Source organism: Cervus elaphus, chromosome 29 (assembly GCF_910594005.1).
Source record: "Cervus elaphus chromosome 29, mCerEla1.1, whole genome shotgun sequence".
NCBI lineage: Eukaryota > Metazoa > Chordata > Mammalia > Artiodactyla > Cervidae > Cervus > Cervus elaphus.
In genome coordinates this window covers 41,135,226-41,156,785 of record NC_057843.1, presented here as the reverse complement: position 1 = coordinate 41,156,785, position 21,560 = coordinate 41,135,226, and the positions used below count along the sequence as shown (strand labels likewise).

At 42.9% G+C, this 21,560-nt stretch overlaps 1 long non-coding RNA gene across 1 annotated transcript in view; it reads left to right on the top strand.

Moving 5' to 3' along the window:
* LOC122686267 overlaps window positions 1–21,560 on the top strand; it is a 553,524-nt gene that overhangs the window by 460,288 nt on the left and 71,676 nt on the right. The window contains exon 5 of the long non-coding RNA XR_006338679.1: window positions 20,007–20,117. This is a non-coding gene — a long non-coding RNA (uncharacterized LOC122686267). The remainder of the gene's footprint in view (window positions 1–20,006; window positions 20,118–21,560) is intronic.

Genomic DNA, 21,560 nt, shown 5'->3' with positions numbered 1-21,560 from the left:
GTGGGAATTGGAAGAATTCAAAGGGATTTGGTGAGGCAGGTGAATCATGTGTGTTTTTGCACCTAGCATCCCTTACCTGCAGTGGTGGAAATGGAAAGTGAAGTCAGGAAGTGTGACCTCTGTAGGAAATCTTTTCAATTTGCAGGAAATAGAAGATGAGGAGAAACTTACAGAGGAAATCTCCCTTGATTTTGCTAAGAAGAGAGAATATGATTTGATCAGTGCTGCCTTAGTATCTAAGCCAGAGCACTGGTTTCTTGGACCTCTGCTGTCTGCTTGTCAAGTCAACCATTTCTCAAGACACCACTAAGTGCCAGGCGCTGATCCTTTGAAACGTCACATATTTAATTCAGTGACTCTCCATTATAATTCAGCGATGTGCTCCCTATCATGTTTTCTGTATGTCATGAGACCAGATTCTGGGACACAAGGCCTGTCTGCAAAATCCTTCTGTGAGTCAAACCATCGGCCAGACTGGTACACTGAAGTACTTACAAGGAGGTATCCTCATTACCCAAAGACGCTGGAAAGGAGCTCAAATCACTTGTCTGCCTGCCACAGACCAAACCCTCTATTAGGCCCTTCACATGTGTTATCTCGGTAAATCATAAGGTGAGATGGGTGTATAGCACAGCCCCTGTTCAACCCCAAAGCTCGAACAGAAGGTCACAAGGTATTCCTCAGCAAAGCTTGAAGCTACCAGAGGCCTCAGGACGTCCCTGCATTTGAACTTCCTAGTCTTTATTTTCAAAGGAGGAGCTAATGGCTTGCAGGGCAAAGCACTACCTATGTAGGACTGTTTGACAGATGGCAAGATGTGCCATATCCTTGGCCCTGGTCACCCAAGACTAGGAGCATTGCTCCCCAGTGTTGTGACAACTAAAAATGCCCTACACTTCCAAACCCTCCCTGGAGGGGGCTGCCTCTGCTTCAGAAACACTAAGCAATCCATATTCATTCCACCAATGTATGTTTATCAAGTGCATGGAGAAGTCCATGCCAGGCACTCTGCTGGCAGACAGGCGTTCATTGGGGAAGAATGACATTTAAAGCAGTGCCATAAAATGAGAGAAACGCGACAACAGACCCAGTGCTGTGAGCACAGAGAGAAAAATGCATCTAACTGCCTCGAGCATCCAGGCCAAGTTTTGTGACCTGTCACCAGGAAGGGACTCCAAGGAGAGTCCAGATCTGCTGTTCCAAGACCCCCATTCCTAGACTCCATCTGAATCTTAAGTATTTTATTTCAGGCTCCTTATTTATTTCCTTGAAGAACTAATTTCTTCCTATGAAAAACAGAAATCATCCTAAGGTCTGTCCTGTCCCCCTTGCAGAGTTGAATCAGGAGGAAGCCCTGCGGTGCACTGTGCACGTTAGTCTTATAGCAGGGCTTCGAGTCTGGGCGGAATTTGTCTTCTTGGCTGGGAATCAGGCATGTCTGGAAATGTCCACTGACTTGGTGAGGCAGGCAGCCAACTGGCATCTATTTTTAAGAAGTTGGTTACCTTGGATTTTCATCTGAGCCCTGTGAGGAGAGAAGTTGTTTGCAGAGATTGAAGAGACTGTTGTCAGAAGGGGCTCTGTGAGACATAGGGCTCAAGGATGCTACTCAGGTAACCAGATTACAAAGTGAAAGGGACTTTCCTAGCAGTCTAGTGGTTAAGATTCCGTCTTCCAATGCAGGAGGCACGGGTTCAAAACCTGGTGGAAACCTGGAACTAATATCCGACATGCTGTGCGACCCCCTCCACATCCCCCAAAAAAGTGAGGCCCGGAGCTGGGGTTGGGAAGGTGGGCAGGAAACCCTCACTCTGTGTCTGCCCCATCTCTGCCCACAGCACATCCTTGCTCCATGAGGACTGCTGAGTCCCCAGTTCTGCCTTGGCCTGACTGTGGATGCCAAGACCCTCACTGGCACCAGTAGCAGTAAGGAGATGCCTGCTTTTGAATGGTTTCACAGACAGGAGACGTCAGCCAGCAGGCCTGGGGCAGAAGATGACAAGGGAACTGACTGGTGGACACAGATGAATTAACCCCCACATGCCTTCAGCATATTCGCTGACATTTGACACCAAATGAGGGTATTAACCAAATCTGATTTATTGCTATTCATGTGACCTCATTGGTACCCATAGGCTGGGAAAACTCAGATTATGGTTATTTACCACAGTAATAACACACATCTCCCAGACAGTAGGAGAGGTAGCGTCTGTCCAAAGGCCAGCTCTGGGCATGCACTGTCTGTCTTCCCAGACCTGAGGGAAGCCATGACCAGGAAGGTGTTGACGTGGAAGCCTGCTGCCATGCAAGCTGAGTTTGGCGTTGCTCTTCCTCTCAGTAAACAGGGTACCAGAAAAAGCAATTTTCCCAAAGCCACCTCATCTGAGTAAAAGCGAAGTGACTGTGGGGTGTTTATTAAAAGTGGTGGTGCCTGGAAATCAGTACTTGACTCTTGATATCATTAAGTTTTATGAACCCAGTCATTTCTGGTCAGCTCATAATGCTAATGGGCTGAAGGGTGGAATTTCACTTCCTGGGGCCTCCCCAGGTATTAGAAGAGCTAATACTTGGTAGATTGCTCTCAGGCTGATTGGGCGATTAAAACAGTCCCCACCTTTCCCACTGTGAACTCACATATCCTACTGTGGCAGTCTGTATTTTCCCAAGGGGCTGAAAACAACATCTCCCATCCGCCGGCTCCTTTTACAATATAACTAGACATTCCTCCAATGGAGTGATGGGGTCCCTGACCCCTCCCCTTGAGTCTGGGTGAACCTTTTGGTGATTGGCTTAAATCATGAAGTGGAGCTATGTGACTTCTGAGGTCAGAGCACCAAATTACCATGCGCTTCTGCCCTCTTCTCTTGGAACCCAGTCCCCCGGTTCTGAAGAAGCCCAAGCAGGCTTTGGAGAGACTCCTGTGGAGAGAACCAAGGCTCCAGCTCCGAGTCCAGTGGAGCCTGCAGACAATGGCCAGCACCGATTAGCCAGCCATATGAGTGAGGAATCCTGAGAGTGTGTCCTCCAGATTATGTCGTCACTGTTTCTTGAAGAGGCAGGAAGCTCCATCCCGGTTGCTCACAATAAGCTCCACCTTCCATCTGAGCTATTTTGTTTTATTATAACATTGGATTCTTTGCCTTCTAAATCCTTCTGGTTTTTGCTTTAGAATTTGTCTCATCACCAAAGATTCAGTTTGGTTAGTTAATCTTGGCCCTTCTTGAGAGAAAATTGCAGAATTTGAGAAACACATTACTTTAATACCTATATTGCAAACAACTTTTAAATATTATCACAGACCTTCAGAGTTGAGCTTTTCTCTAGAAGTGCCACACTGTAGGACTAGAAGATGACCCCTTAAGCTGACCTGATGTGTTCTTTTGGGGGAGACAGAGGAGGGATGGGTTTGTTTTTTTTTTTAATCAATCACGTCCCCTTTTCTTTTCACCTTTTTTAATATCATCCTCAGAAAGCTATGTTCTTGTCTTGCTCTTATTTAAAACAGAGACTCCTCTCATCAATTTTCCCAATTTTCACTTTGTAAAGTAGGACCAAAAAGGAAAAAAACAACCAAGGACCGCTGTTACATTAATTTCACTTCTTTTCACCTCATTTCAAAACCAAGTTATTCTTCCTGCGGCATTTCTACCAGCCATTTTCTTCTGCAACCTGTGGGTTTCCTGCAGAGAGCTGACAATGGGCAAGTTAAGTGAGAGAGATGATTTACAAGGCTTTTTTTCCTTTTGCTCTAATTTACAAGAAAATCGTCCTTGCATGGATGACAGGCTAAAGCCCACATCACTAAGGGATTCACTGTGATGGGGGAGAAAAGAATAAACAGAATAATATTTCATATTAGTAATGCCAAATATATTTGATGGTTATAGTTCACTTATGCCTTGCATATTAGTAAAAACGCCTTTTTTTAACTGAAAGAATTTATTTCAGACAGCACTTCCATTCTTTTGTGCTAATTTGTATCTCTTTCAGCTAGGATTATGTTAGACTGCATAAAATAGAAAACCAAAATAAAAGAGGTCAGAAACCACAAAGTCCTATTCTTTCATGTAAAAAGCAGCCAGAACTGAGCAGTCCAGGGCTGGAAGGACAGCACTACAAAGATACCAGGACTCAAGATTTCTTCCCTCTCTGCTTTATCATTCTTAGCACATAGTTTCCATCCTCCAGCTGACTGCTGGTGTGCCCGGCATCTTATCTGGGATCCTGGAAATCAAAGGAGGAAAACAGAATGGAAAATCCATAGGGCACCCATCTGAGTCCCTCCCTTTAAGAGGCATCCCTGGAAATTCCATACAATGGGCCGCTTACATCTCAATGGCCAGAATGTAATCACATGACCATTTGTAGCTTCAGAGAAAGCAAGGAAAACAGGAGCACCACAGCGTGTTGAGAGACCTTTCCCTTCTCCAAGCTCCTCCAATGTTTCTTCTACTCTACCTGATTTAATACCCAAATATAGCTTTCTTCTATCGTTCTGCTTCCAGGAGCAAGCAGAGTTCTCCACTAGAATTGCAAGCACCTTGGGATAACTTCCACATCCCTTTTACTGCACGCTTTACAGTTCCTGAGATAAGACTAGAACATGTTGCCACACCCCCAAACTGTAGAATTTCTGTTTCTCACTAAAGAAAGAGAATGAATTTTGGATTGATAGCCAGCAGTCCAGATGTATTATAAAAAATGCATACTGTCTCATTCATCCTCTATGTTACATTTCAGCTTTATATACGTTGAATAAATAGTTTTGGATCGCCTCCTCTGCTCCAGTTCCAAATCAAGCGCTGTGAAGAATGTCGTAAACGTATGTCACATAGTAATTGCTTCCCCTCAAGGAGCTTACAACTTTATATGGAACTCTGCTTTCTCATGAAACACAGAACAGAAGAGAGCCATCATCAGGTCTTACATCATACAGTGTGGATAAGAAGCTTTGGAGGAAAATGGAGAAAGGGGGAACCTCTAAAACCTGTTATGTTAATGTTTTTCCGAAGAATATCCTAATAGAATCTGCACTGGGAGCTGAAAAATATGGTGGACACATGTGATATCACCTTGGATGTACCCCCTGGTTAAGCTATTCTGGGTGTGTCTGTGAGCTGGGTTCTGCTGATTCAGTATTTGAATCAGTAGACTGAGTAAAGCAGATTGCCCTCCCCAATGTGGGCAGGCCTCAGCCAATCCTTAGAAGGCCTGAATAGAACAAAAAAACTGAGTAAGAGAATTCTCTCTGCTTAACTGTCTTCAAGCTAGGACACTGGGCCTCTCCTGCCTTTGGGTTCAAACTCCAGCTGGAACTAACACCACTGCTCTCCTGGTTTTCAGGCCCCTTGACTTGGAATGGAACTATCCGGTTAGCACTTCTGAGTTTCCAGCTTGCTTACTATATAGATCTCGAAACTTCTCGGTCTTCATAATCACATTCTCTGAAGGATCCTGACAAATACAACAAGTATGCAACAAAACTTTTAGTACACTGAGTATCATCTAAGTCTTAAACCCAAGGACATGCACAAGAATACAGAGATGAAAGTTACAGCTCTGTTCTTGAGTTAACATATGGACCACTCGTGGGGGAGAGGAGAGAAGACAGTTCGTGATGATACCTTGTGAGAGTACTACGATAGAAGGATGAACAGGGTGCTGGGGGAGCTCTGGGAGAGAAAGGGAGGGAGACAGAGAATGTGTCTCCGAAAACTTCCCAAAGAAAGGGTGCAACCATGTGGGGGTGTGTAGGGTATACTTGATCAAATGCATCTCTTTTTTTTTGTCTGCACTGGGTCTTAGTTGCAGCACATGAAATCTGTAGTTGCAGCATGCAAACTCTTAGTTTCTGCATGTGGGATCTAGTTTCCTGACCAGGGATCAAACCTGAGCCCCCTGCATTGGGAATGCAGAGTCTTAGCCACTGGATGACCAGGGAAGACCCAAGGAGCATGTTTTGGATTTTGTTTTGTTGGAGAGACTTTCATGTTTTTAAAGACTGGGAAGAAAGTGCTGATAGAGATTGAAAGTGTTAGAAGGAGGGACAGTGGGTGATAGAGAAGACAGGAGGAGAAGGGATTCAGAGCTTGTCGGAAGAGCTGAGCCCACATCCAGAATGAGTAATGTTGATCAGGCATATAAAGCTCAGAGTTAAAGGACCTCTCTAGGTTCCTCTGGTTTAGCAAGCCTAGATTCCCAGTGTGGAAAAAGAGGCATAGAATCTGAGATTTAAGGGGAAAAACTCATTTAGGGAATAAAGACTGTGGATGTGTCATCAGATCATGACCTCTGGAAGCTCTCCCAGTGGCAGGACCCAGGAGAGGACCACAAGGGCCCACGTTGCCTCCATTTCCTCTTCTTCTTCTTCTTCTTTTTTTAAATATTTATTTATTTATTTAGTTTTGGCTGTGCTGGGTCTTTGTCACTGCACGCAGGCTTTTCTCTGGTCCCCGAGAGTGGGACTTCTCATTGTGAGGGCTTCTCTTGTTGCAGAGCATGGGCTTCAGCAGTCTCAGCACAGGGGCTCATTAGCTGTGGCTCCCAGGCTCTAGAGCACGGACTCGGTAGTGGTGGTGCATGGGTTTACTTGCCCATGGCAAGTGGAATCGTCCTGGACCAGGGATCGAACCTGTGTCCCCTGCATTGGCAGGCGGATTCTTATCCACTCTACCACCAGGGAAGGTCCTCCTCTGTATTCTTGCCTATTATGTCTCCCTGTCTGCTCTCTGCTTGATTTCTGACTGTTTCCTCTCTCCCCTCTTAGACATAACTCACTCACTTTTTTTGTAGACTCATAAACCCAGTGAGTTTCCTCTTGTCATCCAATTGTGTGGTTTGTCAACCATTTGTCCACCACTGACCTGAGTGGTATAATCTGTTCTGGACCCTGGATGCTGAGGCCAACCACCTGGGGTCCCCAGCCGCCTCCCCCAGTGCAAGTCCGTGGATGCTGTTGCCTTTGGAAGGCCCGAAGCAGATGTGGGAGTTCCTACTTGCTCTTGAACCTGCCCATGCAGCATCTCTTCCCGGTTGCTTCTGCAGGTCCAGGACAACTGGGAAGGTACGAAGGGTCACAAAGGAATTCAAAATATTCTGTTGACACACAGTTTCAGTCTGAGCTGCTGTGATTTGTGTGATTTGAAATAAATGCAATAGCAGCACCATTTATTTCCAACTCTCCAGTAAGATTATTAACTTTTTCTTCCAAAGATAAACTTGATTACATTACTTATTTATACTATGTACATTGCATTAGCGGTTAAAAATGCATCAGAGTAAAAAATAATCTTATACAGTTTTTTTTTAAGTGGTGTTTTCTTATCCACTGCTAATAACAGCTTAGATTATTAAAAAGGAAGAATTTTAAATTTACAATCACCTTCAGGTCTAGTACTGCTTGTTTACTTTTACACAGTTTGTGAAACTTGACAGACAATCTAGAAATATCATCTCTGCTCACTTTCAGTTCCTCAGATTCCTCATTTTTACCCCAGTGCTGTGCTTTAGTGCTCAGGTCTATGACATATCAGGAGAGGCAGCATGATATATAAGAAAAAAATGGGAGTTTTTGGAGCTGTATACATTGTATTTATGTAGCTTACAAGCCTAGTGTGCCTTTTAGGAGTTGAGGACTGGAGTTACATCATTAAAGAGAAACTCACATTTCAGTGGTTTTAATTTGTAAATACAATGACAAATTTACTGGGTGTTCACTGTGAACCAGGCACTGTGCTCTGTGACCACATTTAATCTGGACAACAATCTGATGAGACAGGTATTGCTATTTTCTGCATTTTGTAGCGGAGCAAGGTGAGACTTACATGAGCTAAATTAAGGATATTCACCAAATAACCTAGAGGCCAAAACGACATGTCTGACTCTAAGACAATACTCCTATCCATGGTCCCAACACTACCTGGCATGTAAATCAGCTCCAGGACTAGGAATAGCACCTACACAGTAGGTGTCATCTCTAAAGGAAGAAGAAGAGATGGAGGTTAGAGAAAATCCCACATCCCCAGCAGGCAAGACCAGTCAGTGTTACAGTCCTTCAGCCTTTACCCTGTCCTGGCTCTGTCTTGATTCTTGCTAGAGAGTGTGAAGCGTGGGCCCCACTAGTCCTGAGGGATGCAGCCCTCTTGTTGGGCTGGTAAGAGAGCCCCAGGTGCTCAATTTCATTCATGTGGACTTGGCAATTAATTGGGGCTTCCCAGGCCCAGGAACCAGAGATTAAATTGCCAACATCCATTGGATCATCGAAAAAGCAAAAGAGTTCCAGAAAAACATCTACTTCTGCATTACTGACTACGCCAAAGCCTTTGACTGTGTGGATCACAACAAACTGTGGAAAATTCTTCAAGAGATGAATATTCTTCAAGCAGACAACCTGACCTGCCTCCTGAGAAATCTGTATGCAGGTCAAGAAGCAACAGTTAGTACTGGACTTAGAACAACAGACTGGTTCTAAATCAGGAAGGGAGTACATCAAGGCTGTATATGGTCACCCTGCATATTTAACTTATATGCAGAGTACATCATGAGAAATGCTGGACTGGAAGGAGCACAAGCTGGAATCAAGATTGCCGGGAGAAATATCAATAACCTCAGATATGCAGATGACGGATTCCCTGGTGGCTCAGACAGTAAAGCGTCTGCCCACAATGCAGGAGACCTGGGTTTGATCTCTGGGTCAGGAAGATCCCCTGGAGAAGGAAATGGCAACCCACTCCACTGTTCTTGCCTAGAAAATCCCATGGATGGAGGAGCCTGGTGGGCTACAGTCCATGGGGTCACAAAGAGTTGGACACGACTGAGCAACTTCACATGCAGATGACACCATACTTATGGCAGAAAACAAAGAAGAACTAAAGAACCTCCTGATGAAAGTGAAAGAGAAGAGTGAAAAAGTTGGCTTAAAATTCAACATTCAGAAAACTAAGATCATGGCATCTGGTCCCGTCACTTCATGGCAAATAGATGGGGAAACAATGGAAACAGTGGGAGACTGTATTTTTTTGGGCTCCCAAATCACTGCAGATAGTGACTGCAGCCATGAAATTAAAGGATACTTGCTCCTTGGAAGAAAAGTTATGACCAACCTAGACAGCATATTAAAAAGCAGAGATATTTCTTTGCCAACAAAGGTCCGTCTAGTCAAAGCTATGGCTTTTCCAGTAGTCATGTATGGATGTGAGAATTGGACTATAAAGAAAGCTGAGCACTGAAGAACTGACACTTTTGAACTGTGGTGTCGGAGAAGACTCTTGAGAGTCCCTTGGACTGTGAGGAGATCCAACCAGTCCATCCTAAAGGAAATCAATCCTGAATATTCATTGGAAGGACTAATGCTGAAGCTGAAACTCCCATACTTTGACCACCTGTTGGGAAGAACTGACTCATTTGAAAAGACCCTGATGCTGGGAAAGATTAAAGGCGGGAGGAGAAGGAGACGACAGAGGATAAGATGGTTGGATGGCACCACCGACTCAATGGACATGAGTTTGAGTAAGCTCTGGGAGTTGGTGATGGATGGGGAAGTCTGGTGTGCTGCAGTCCATGGGGTTGCAAAGAGTCAGACATGACTGAGCAAGTATTCTAACTGAAGGTGGTGCTACTGGTAAGATGCAGATTCATTCCTGGGTCAGGAAGATCCCCTGGAGTAGGAAATGGCAACCCTTTTCAGTATCCTTGCCTGTGAAATCCCATGGACAGAGGACCCTGGTGAGCTACAGTTTGCAGGGTCTCAAAGAGATGGATACGACTGGGTATGCATACACACACATATACACACAGACACACACACACACACACACATTTCCCTGTTCCTTTTCCTTTTACAAAGTGCTAGTGTATATGATCTCATTCAAATCTCCCAACAATCCTCATGAAAATGAGATGAATCAGAGAATCAAGCAGTAGGCTCAAGTCAACAGAGTACTTATTTGTGACACAAGGAGAATTTGATGACAAACCCACCTTATGTGTGTTAGTTACAATTCTTAGCTATGATGGTTCCTCCCTGAGTTTTTGGTTTTTTTTTTTTTTTCTTTTGGCCACACTACACAGCACTTGGGATCTTAATTCCCTGACCAGAGATCAAACCCAGCCCCCTGGTAGGTTCTAACCACTGAAAGTGCAGAATCCTAACCACTAGACCTCCAGGGAATTCCCTTTTATTTATTTAGTTATTTTTCACCCTGAGTGTTTAAATGAAACATGAATAGAATAAGAAATGAATGCTTCACTATGTGATCATGACACCCCCCTGGCTTGGAAGTTTCTTAAGGGATGCCCATCACTGATGACGTCTACAATGACAGATGCAGGCATCCTTCACCACTGCCTTAGTCACACCGTGACTGAACCAAACCCGAGCACAGTAAAGCCAATCTACTGATATTTGGGTTGTGGTGAAGGAAAGTGCAGTGTTTATTGCAGACATGAAACAAGGAATCCAGGTAGCTGAAAGGTTTTTTAAAATGGCATAAGGGAGGGGGTTTGGGGGTGTGTGATCAGCCCATGGACGTTCTTCTGATTGGCTGGTAGTGAGGTAACTGGGAGTCAGCATCATCAACCTTCTTGTGCTGACCAGTCTGGGGTCCACATGCTTGTGGGCAGCATACAGTTAGCTTCTTCCACTTGATGTGGGTTTCAGTATCTGCAAAACAGCTCAAAGGACATGGCTCAGAGTATTAACTACAGCCCTTGAAGAGGATCTAAAGGTCCTTGACCTTTTTCATGGTTGAACCTCAAAGGTGGCAGATTGGGGAACCTCCCTGGTAAGAGCCTGATTTCACAGTTTCACCAAAATTGAAACCTGAGATCATTCTCTTCCTCTACCGAAGGAGCATGGCTACAACATCCCATCTCTGCAGTCTCTTTACAAGGGTCTTCAAAAGAACACAATCTGCTTGGATCATGTCTTCACCATAGCTTGTGATGGCAATTGTGTTTCTTTACCCATCCCTTCAAAGGCCATGTATAAATCTTATAAAACCTGTGATTAGACATAGAACGCCTAGCTGCCTCTTTTTTTTTTTTTTTCTTCCTGGTTTTGAAGAAGCTAGTATTTCAGGTGGAGAGGAAAGAATTAGAAAACACATCCCTCCCATATCCTTAGGGAAGTGGGTAATTAGAGAATCTCAGGGAATTTCCTCAAGGTGCCTCCTGATGTGAGCAGAATGATGGGGACCATTTTCTCTTTCTTAAAGGTGCACAATGAAGATATATTTTTGGATTGAACCATGTACCACTGAATGTACCACTGCTAAGCAGAATTGAAGGGTGAATTAGGATGAATTTTCTTTCTTCTTCCAAGTCCATGAAAGCATTCTCTATCCAAGTTAATAAATATTTCAAGTATGGTAGTGGTATTATCTATGGGACAAAAACCAAAGCTGAGCCTCCCTCAAGGAGCTTCAGGTCTCTTGGAGAGAGTCATCCAATCCCCAGACTCTACCACAGTATTTACTTAAATTATGGCTCAAAGAGGAATAGGAGCAAAGTGTTGAAATTGGTCATAGATAGAAGTTTTTGAGGACAAATGGAAAATGCTCCATGGACGAGGAATCTTTTCACCATTCCATGTTGTTGTTTTGTTCAGTCAGTCACTTGTGTCCAACTCTTTGTGACCCCATGGACTACAGCACACCAGGCTTCCCTGTCCTTTACTATCTTCCCGAGTTTGCTCAAACTCGTGTCCATTGAGTCAATGATGCCATCCAACCATCTCATCCTGTTTCCCCCTTTTCTTCCTGTCTTCAATCTTCCCCAGCATCAAGGTCTTTTCCAATGAGTTGGCTCTTTGCATCGGTGACCAAAGTATTGGAGCTTCTGTATCAGTCCTTCCAATGAATATTCAGGGTTGGTATCCTTTCAGATTGACTGGTTTGATCTTCTTGCGGAGATCTAAGGAGTCTAAGGGACTCTCGAGAGTCTTCTCCAGCACCACATTGTGAAAGCATCCATTTTTTGGTGCTCAGCCTTCCTTATAGTCCAACTCTCACATCTGTACATGACAACTGGAAAAGCCATAGCTTTGACTATACGGACCTTTTCCCAGCAAAGTGATATCTCTGTTTTTTAACACGGTGTCAAGGTTTGTCATAGCTTTTCTTCCTAGGAGCAAGCGTCTTTTAATTTCCATGACTGACAAGGAAATGAGCTCACCAATCTCATTAATCCTCATAGTTTAAGTGAAAGTAGTGGAAAGTGTTAATTGCTCAGTCATGTCCTACTTTTTGTGACCCCATGGACTGTAGCCCACCAGGTTCCTCTCTCCATAGGATTCTCCAGGCAAGAATACTGGAGTGGGTTGCCATGCCCTTTTGCAGGGGCTCTTCCTGACCCTGGGATCAAATCCAGGTCTCCTGCATTGCAGACAGATTCTTTACCATCTCAGCCACCTGGGCAGAAGCATTAATCCTCATAACTTCTTATCAAGTAGTTTAGAGCCTGCACCATTTCATAGAGGTATGTAATAGTGAAGGAAATAGAAAGATAACAGGAAGGAATCAAGTGTACAATAACAATATACAGCATTAAGTAAATGCCTACAAAATGTAAGAAGCCCTCCATATATCACTTAATTTAATCCACAAGAACCCTGCCTGGCCCCATTGCGCCCTTGAAGAAACTAAGGCTCAATAATGTTAAGCCATCTGCCCAAAGTCACAGAGTTCCTAATTATCAGAGCCAGGATTTGAAGCTAGGTCTGTCTTTTCTGGCTTTGGTTTTTTTCTATTTCACTATACTGCCTTTTTAAAAATCATATAAAAGGCAAATAAATGATTGATGTCATTCTTCCTCAAGGACATGAAAGGAATGTACAAACAGCACAGCCCTTTCTGTAGTAAAATCTTTTAATTATGACCCAAATCACAGCACCGCCATGCTAAGCTGATTGTGAGCTCACCTGAAGTCAAAGCACTTCACAGCAAGTTCAGTGGCAACAATTCAGCTCTTTTTCTATTAGCAAATAGAGAACCCTGGGAAAGTAGTTTTATCCAACTTAGACCAAAATGTTGTAGAGTGAGACATTTACAAGGATGCCAGCAGGAGGGGAAAAGAAAAGGGAAAGGTAGAGTTTGCAATTTATTGTCTTAAAACTTCATTTGGGAAGATGCTGTCATTAGCTTTTCAGAAAAAAGGACACCCCTTTTGAGGACTGTTTTAGGGAATAGGTGCAGGGAGTATCAAGGCCTGAATGAACAGGCTAGCAGTAGTGTGTGTCTGGAAACATCTGTCCATCTTGATGGGTTCAGAACCTATTCTACAGCCCAAAAGGAAGAGTCCGTGTTTCAGACAACACTCATGAGTCAACAATGTAAGTAACGAGATAACTCATCTCGTTTGTTCCCAATGTAGGCGATGGATTCTATCATTACTTTCAATGATGTATTTGCCCTCCATCATTTTTAATCTTTGAGCATCATCAGTATCTACAAAATACTTTAGAATCATCTAACCCAAAGTATCCTCAGCTTTTCTTCTTTTAAAGGCTCCAAATCAGGAAACAGCATCACAAAACTTTAGTCTATTACCTTGTTATTCTTTTGTATTACCTTGTCCATTCTTTTATATGAGACGTGTGTGTGAAGCATAAATGATAAATTCTAAAACTTACCATTGGAACTGAGCAACAGCTTCCTCAGTTCCACCTGTGTTCCTCAATAGATGACAGATGAGACTATGCTTAAAGATTCCAAGTGAAAGAATCTTCCAGCTCTTAGAAAAGGGGGACACAAGGATGATGAAAGAGGGATGCCCTGGAAGATCTCCCAGGAGATCCAATAAAACATTGCATGTAAATTAAGTTCATTATTCAGCTAAGTCTCTCTTAACAGCAATATTTCCCATTTTGAATTAATTTCTCTGTAACAACATGACAGCCAACTTCATCACATGTAGAAGCAAGGAAAATTCACCAGGACTATGAAATTCATTGATTTATTCCTTCAGCATGTCCTAAGAACCAACTCTTGTTGCCCTTTGCTCATTACTATCCTCCCGCTTCTGAGGATGGTTCAGCAGTAATGAATCCGCCTGCAACACAGAGAAGGCAGGAGACAAAGGTTTGATCCCTGAGTCAGGGAGATCCCCGGAGGAGGAAATGGCAACCCACTCCAGTATTCTTGCCTGGAAAATTCTGTGGACAGAGGAGCCTGGTGGGCTACAGTCCATGGGGTCACAATGAGTCAGACATGATTGAGCAACTGTGCACACAGCACACATCCTCCCAGTTCTGAGCAGTGAAAATGGAGTATTGAGCAAAGGATAATTTCGTCCCCAAGGTTCATAGTTAATTTGTTAATCATGCATATTTGTCACTGATATGAGTATAGCTTCCACCTCTCTCTGTTATAGATCATTTCTTCACTCAAAAAATGTTGTAAGTGTGCGTTTGGGCCCAAAACAGTAAGTATATCCCGTAAGTCTAGCAAGAAATACCAGGCATGCTAGGTCATTTTCACTGAAATCTCAATATATAACCAAAAGAAAGTTGACTTCTGGTGTTGTCTCTTTAAGGAGAATGGGAAAAAATGGCGACTTACCATAGTAGGGTAAATATCAAAAGATAGATGTTAAAATTTTAATGAAAATTGTTAAGAGTTTGTGCCATAGGAAGTTTAATGAATATATTCTGAGTATCAGGCTCATGTTTGAGAAGCATGTTGTTTTCAATCACCAAGTTGTGTCTGACTCTTTGCAACCCCATGGACTGCAGCCTTCCAGGCTTCCCTGTCCTTCAGTATCTCCTGGAGTTTCCTCCAGTTCATGTCCATTGAGTCGGTGATGTTGATGGCTAATTAATTTTTTTCATTTCAAAAAGGAGGAGGCTAGGGAACAGGGTCCCAGTGACTGACAGGGTTCTTCAAAGTCTGAAAGACATGAGAAAAATGCCAAGATAACCCTTGGGTTTTCAGGGAGCACTGCCATGTTTTGTTTCTATAACTTCATCTCAGCAGAGGGCACGCTCAGCATCCAGTGAGTGTGTTATTTAATCCCTTAGGAAAAATGGAAGCCAAGCGGCTCCTCTGAGGAGGACTCAGGAGCAGAAGCTCTGACAATGTGGACTGCACAATTGTGCCTGTGAAATCTGGGACAAGATAAACACCAGGGGGTTGAGGTCAGCTCTCAGGGGCAGAGACAGGTATGTAGCAGGAGTGTTCAAAATAGTCCTTGAAGCAAGATGGTCTGTCTGTTTATCTGTTCCCCTCCGGGTTTTAACCTGCAGTTCCATGTCCCTCCTGCCCATGGCTGGAGGACAGTAGGCAAAGAGCAGAAGCGAATTTAGAAAGACGGTAACGACAACCCTATATGCAAAACAGAAAAAGAGACACAGAAGTACAGAACAGACTTTTGAACTCTGTGGGAGAAGGTGAGGGTGGGATGTTGCAAAAGAACAGCATGTATATCATCTATGGTGAAACAGGTCATCAGCCCAGGTGGGATGCATGAGACAAGTGCTCGGGCCTGGTGCACTGGGAAGACCCAGAGGAATCGGGTGGAGAGGGAGGTGGGAGGGGGGATCGGGATGGGGAATACGTGTAAATCTATTGCTGATTCATGTCAGTGTATGATAAAATCCACTGAAAAAATAAATAAATAAATAAATTAAACTGCCAAAAAAAAAAAAAAGGCAGAAGCCAGACAGACCCTCCTGTCTCCTCCCAAAGGAGACGACTGAGTTCAGAACACGGCGTTCTGAGTTTAGGAGTCAGGCGGGCCATGGTCTTTCAGAAAGGTGACTTTTAATGTGCAATCATAACCATGACGTTTGCTCAGAAGCAGCTGGCCTGTACTGGACCCAGGAGCAGCCACAGGTTCAGAGAGTAATACGGGTATTTCCATGAAGCTGGGTGCTGACACTCATCATTTTCATAATGACTGTATTTCTCATCTCCTTCATTTCCATGGGCCAGGCATAAAGTGTGCAGGGAAGCAGCTACCTGTGTGTGCTTCTATTTACTCGAGTTTACAGCTCTCGTACAATACTGATTAATCCTCCCTTCTCCATGACACTGAGGCAGTAGCATTCTAATGCCATCTTTATTATTGTTTGGCAGATCCCATACTACTGCATACAGAAATAGTGTAAATCATGGAACTAGTGTTTGAGGTCCATAAAATGCAAGGTTATGAATATTTCATTACTATACATTTTATTTCCCTGTCTATTCTGCATCTCCCAAAATGTTGTTTGTTTATTTAGTGGCTTGCTGTTCACCAGGAATACTTAATTCTTAATATAAGCTAGGACCGGATCACCAACCCCAGCCGTGTGGTCTGAGCTACCTTTGAAAGTAATGATAGATAGGTTTTGTGTTTGCTTTCCTTTTTACATCTTTTTTCCAACACAACAACACACTGGACTGTTAGGTGACCTCTCTAACAGGAGTTTTAGACCCTATGTCATAATTGCATTGATTTGCAAGCCCCACAGATTGACTCACAAACACACCTCGTGTGACCCCTGGCCACGTATTTAAATTTTTCTCAACGCCCCATTGTATCCCTCGTTGGCTGAAGTAAGCAGTTAGATCTTGGCAGTGAAAGACACATTGTCCAAGTGCAGTTAGCTTCACTCCCCGTGCGGGTCCACGTGGTTTGCATGAATCAGCTGGTCCTGCAAGAGATGCAGCCATTATCACCTGCTTCTGAATTTTCCTTTGACCACAAAATTCATATTGGTAAATAGCCAGGGGGATTCAGTCTTAGCAAAAATCAGAGCCTGAGTGCTCGGCATTCAGGTGCTAACTTCTCTCCCACCATAGGGCATAGCAGATATTAATACAACTCTTTGGCACAGGCTGCAAAATATATAAAATATCATAATTATATCTGCAATTCAGCAATGAAACAATTTTCCCCCTTTCTTCACTGTCATCAGCATAATAGCAGCCTATGGGATTTGTATTTTCTGGCTGTGAGCTCTTTTATGGGCTGTAGGACAAAAAAAAAAACTAGCAGGTTAGTTTCACAGCTCTGAGAAGGCCTCATGACAGAAATACTGCTTTTAATGTTATTGTCTCTTTCTAGCATGTAATCCACTCTCTTTGGCTGGAGAGGCTTCGGTGCCGATGCAGCGTCACTTACTTATGTTTTTATGATAAACCTCTGTGCTCCCTCCTTGCTTGCCCCTCCCATCTGGATGGGGACATAATTAACCAGTTTTCAGGATCATGATATGTTATCTGTCAGGAGGGGGTTAGTCAGAGGGGAATGAAGTCAGAAGGAGGCACGTCTCCAAGGTTTCTCTTGGAGACATAAAAGAACATAAGAAAGATGCATTCTGAGTGAATCTTCACATCCCGTTTATTTTGCTAGCCAAGACAAATATCACAGCTCATATCTAACATTTGAAAAGCAGGGCCAAATAAAATGATGGATTAATAAGTCCAAGGACAGAATAATAGAAGGAAAATATATTATAGAGAATGATGCCCGTGTCAATCTGAAAGGGAAAAGAAAAAAGCTGAAATGGAAATGGGGTAGTGGTGTAAGAAGTGTACCATAGCAACCTTAAAAAAAAAAAAAAAAACCCTCCTGGAGTTATGCTAAATATTAATTAATGTTACCCAAGACCCCTATGGTACTATTACTTCAGAAACAGGTATCTTCAGACCATTTGAGATTCATTTTGTTATAACCTAGACTGTGAGCATCATGGATTGAACATTGGCCTAAATATTCCCTATATAATTATTTGTAATAATATTCTGTGCACATTTATATCCCCCATCATCATCTCTGATGAGGCTAATCCAGTACTTTCTGCATGAACTGTTATAATACCCAAAGCAGCAGGATGGAATATTATCAAGCTTGGGTTTACCGATGGAAAACCTAATATACCGGAGTTCATTTCTAGAAAACAGTGTTGGGATGGCATTTGTTAGAATCAGCCGTATAGACAGACACCTGGACCACTCTCTGAGGTGACTCACTGAAGTGACCATTTTTCAGAACAGTATCCTGTTCAGTTCCAGGAAGTCATTCTCAATACAGTTCTACAGAACTCAGAAAATATTCTGTAATCGCGACACGCTCTTTAATGAGAGGTGAGGTGATCTGAATTCTCTCGTCATCTGAGCCACAGACACTTGTGTAGTCATGTTCTGCTGGCCTTTCTGTGACTCGATTTCATAAATGGTAAAAGGTGGAAAAGAGACTTTCTATATTAAAGGAAACCCTTTAGGAATGAATAGGATTTTTAAATCTGCAAGTTGCCTAGAGATCCCTGGAGACAAATAGTTTCCCTGTTGTATTTTTTAAAAAGTGAACAGACCAATAGTTTCACAAGCAACAGATCATTACTTAAACAGAATTGTTCAAGATGTCCTATAAAAGGAATTAATTGAAGAGAAAGCCTGGAAGTCACAAAAAAGGATTCAGTTGTAAAATAGAAAAGCTGTCATACGTGTTAGACCCTTCTTGAACTCCAAGATTCTAATGAGGACACCATCATTGTACCCACATTTAAGGGGGGAGAAAAACATAGCATCTGAAAATTCAAATTTACAAACCAGATCAATTAATGGGTGATTATTCACACTATAAAAGGATTTATCACTTTACAAATGGATTCCCTGCAGGGTTCCATTTTAATAACTAAGCTTTCTCCACATTAGGACTCACTGCCAATTAAAAGTCAATCAGAAGCAAAGATAAAGCGTCTCTGAAATGAAAATGTATGTCAATGGGAAATCATCAGAGTTATAAAAATTCACATTATGTATAACTTGGCCAGGACACAGAATTTTTTTCAGAAGCCTTTATTGAGCATCTACTGCAAACTCTGCTGGTCCCAAAGAGTCATTGCAAAGAGATCTCAAAAGGTCCCCATCTTGGTGTGAAGAGGTTCTATCAGAATTTCTGAGGGGAGGAGACAATGCTTTCTTGTGGAAGTAGATCCTTCTGTCACTTCCCTGTCATTAACTGCCAAGGAGGCATCTCTGTCATTGTGTAACCACAAAAACTCCTTATATATTCCCAACATCTTTTGTTGGGAAAACAAACAAAACTGACATCACTATAGAGGACCTTTTTGATGCTCAGAAAGTCTGAGCATCCTAGGATGCTCAGGAATCCTAGGACATTAGTGCTAGAGGACTTCAGAGAGGCCAGGTAATTCAGCTCTTTCTTTTGGATGAGGGAGATATTGAGGCGAAATGAAATGAAGTAGCAAGTCTTCCAGTGACCACTCCAAGAATCTGTCTATCAAATCTCCTTGCAGGAAGTGAGGACAATTGAAGGTCTACTGTCTAAACTCAACTTTTTTTCTATGTCAAATTCTCTCCATATTTTGCCATGTTTTCCCTCTTTATCTCTGTCCTTTTCTGTTATTTTCAGAAAAAGGAGTCCTCTTACTCTCTGTTAGTTTCAGCTTCCATTTCTTCCCTGGAACCTATCTTCTCAACGGCTTTGTTTCTTCCAATGGTAGGATTTTAGAACAGGAAGGATGATAAGCAGAAATATGGCCCAGTGATTCCAATGGCTTTGTGGACAAAGTTCTGTAACAAAATAAGGAAAGTCTTCTGCTGGGGACTTAAAGAGGGGAGACTGTTTGGAGCTGCTGTAATGGGTTGGATAGGGTGTAACCGACTCGATGGGCATGAGTTTGAGCAAGCTCCAGGAGTTGGTGATGGACAGGGAGGCCTGGCGTGCTGCGATTCATGGGGTCACAAAGAGTCGGACATGACTGAGCGGCTCAACTGAACTGAACTGAAACAACAAGATGAATTAAGTAGATTCTTTTTTTCTTGTGCTTGGTTCTGTTAAGGTCCAGCTGATGAGATTACACAAAACCTTCACTGACCTAACCAGCATATTTTCATTATTTTCTGCAGCAACTTGTAGCAATCTAAGGATATGAGGAGAGAAAGCCCCCTTGGAAGTCATTCATAACCAGTCAATGATACAATATAAGAAGAATGGGGGGTCTGGGTTTGATAGCAAACATATCTTTGGAATGGCTGACTGCAAGGTCTATGATTCGACAGGCAACCTGGATCCCCCAACCCGGAAAACTTCAAGGAACCAGAAAGCATTTGACAGTCTGGCTCTGGTGGTGAGAGAATGGAAGAAATGGAAGTGGCGTTTCCAAGGGAAAGGTCAGAATCAGTTCTCAAATATGTTAATAGTTTTCGCATAACAGTTTGTTGTCTCTGATATGGGCAGCTGGTATGGTTAAGGCCAAGTGGGAACCAAGTTATTAGCAGAAATGTTAAAGCCTCTAAAAATGGTATGGAAAGAAAGAATGAGACAGGTGCTGAAGTCATTTTTATAGAGTAAATGGAAGTTAATTTGAAAAGAATGACTCAAATTTCCATTAAAATGCCTCTGGGACAAAAGATTACAAGAAGATATGCAACAATTCTCAACTGCCTTCATATTAGTAGAATGCATTTGGGAAACCTAAAATAAGGCTTCATTTACTCACTGAATTCATATTGATATCGTTATTATTCAATCGATAGATATTTTGGATACAGTGTGCATAGTATAAACAAGGGGAATATCAACCTTGTCAGACACTATGCTAAGCACTGCTTTCCAGTTGGGAATAAACAAGTACCTGTCTTAAGGTACTTACAGCCCAATGAAGGAGGTTTAAAAACATGCAATCTCAGCGGACCATAATAGGTACTAATGTAGGTGTCTGCTCATAGAAGGATTGCCTAAACCCAGTCAATAGGATCAAGGAAGGCTTCCTAGATGAGGCAAATTCTAAGCTGAGACTTGAAAGATAATATGAGTCAAAGAAGTGGCAGATGATACCGATAGGTGTTCACAAAGGAAACAGCAGGAGTAAAGACTCAGGAGCAAAAAAAGGAGCAGGAGGAGTTGAAGGTATGTAGCTGACAGGAAGTTAGGTTGGGAGCAGAACAATCGTTTAGTCACTAAGTTGTGTCTGACTCTTTTGCAACTCCATGGACTATAGCCTGTCAGGCTCCTCTGTCCATGGGCTTCCCCAAACAAGAATACTGGAGTGGGTTGTCATTTCCTTCTCCAGGGGATCTTGCTGATCCAGAGATCTTCTGCAGTGGCAGGCAGATTCTTGAAGCAGTGGAAGGCACCAAATGTGCAACTTATCTTATCTTATCACTCTGTTAGCTAGTTAGAATAGGGAAACAGGGTCCAAGAAGGCCGTCAGAGGAAGCTGCTAGGGAAAAAAAAACCTGCAAGAAGAGGAAATCATGGACCTAAGTGGGAACCTCTGGCAGGTAAGCACACCTCCTTCCCTAGTTGGTCTTGGGTGTAACCAATCAAGCATACATTGGTGCAATCTTCTTTTTGCAGAGGGTGTAACCAATCAGACCCCAGGAACCTGCTCAAGAGAGGGAATAAGGGATACAAAAAAGGGAAGCCAAAATAGAATAGGGCCACTCCTGCAGGGGGTGATCTGCTCTCATGCCTCGAGAGTGTATTGCTTGCTGCATGCCCAATAAATCTTGGCTGCTTGAGCTATAACTGGTCTTTCATTTCAGTTCTTTGCTACCATGAGACAATAACCAAGGGAGAAGAACCGACCTGACAACTCCAAGGAGTTGTCA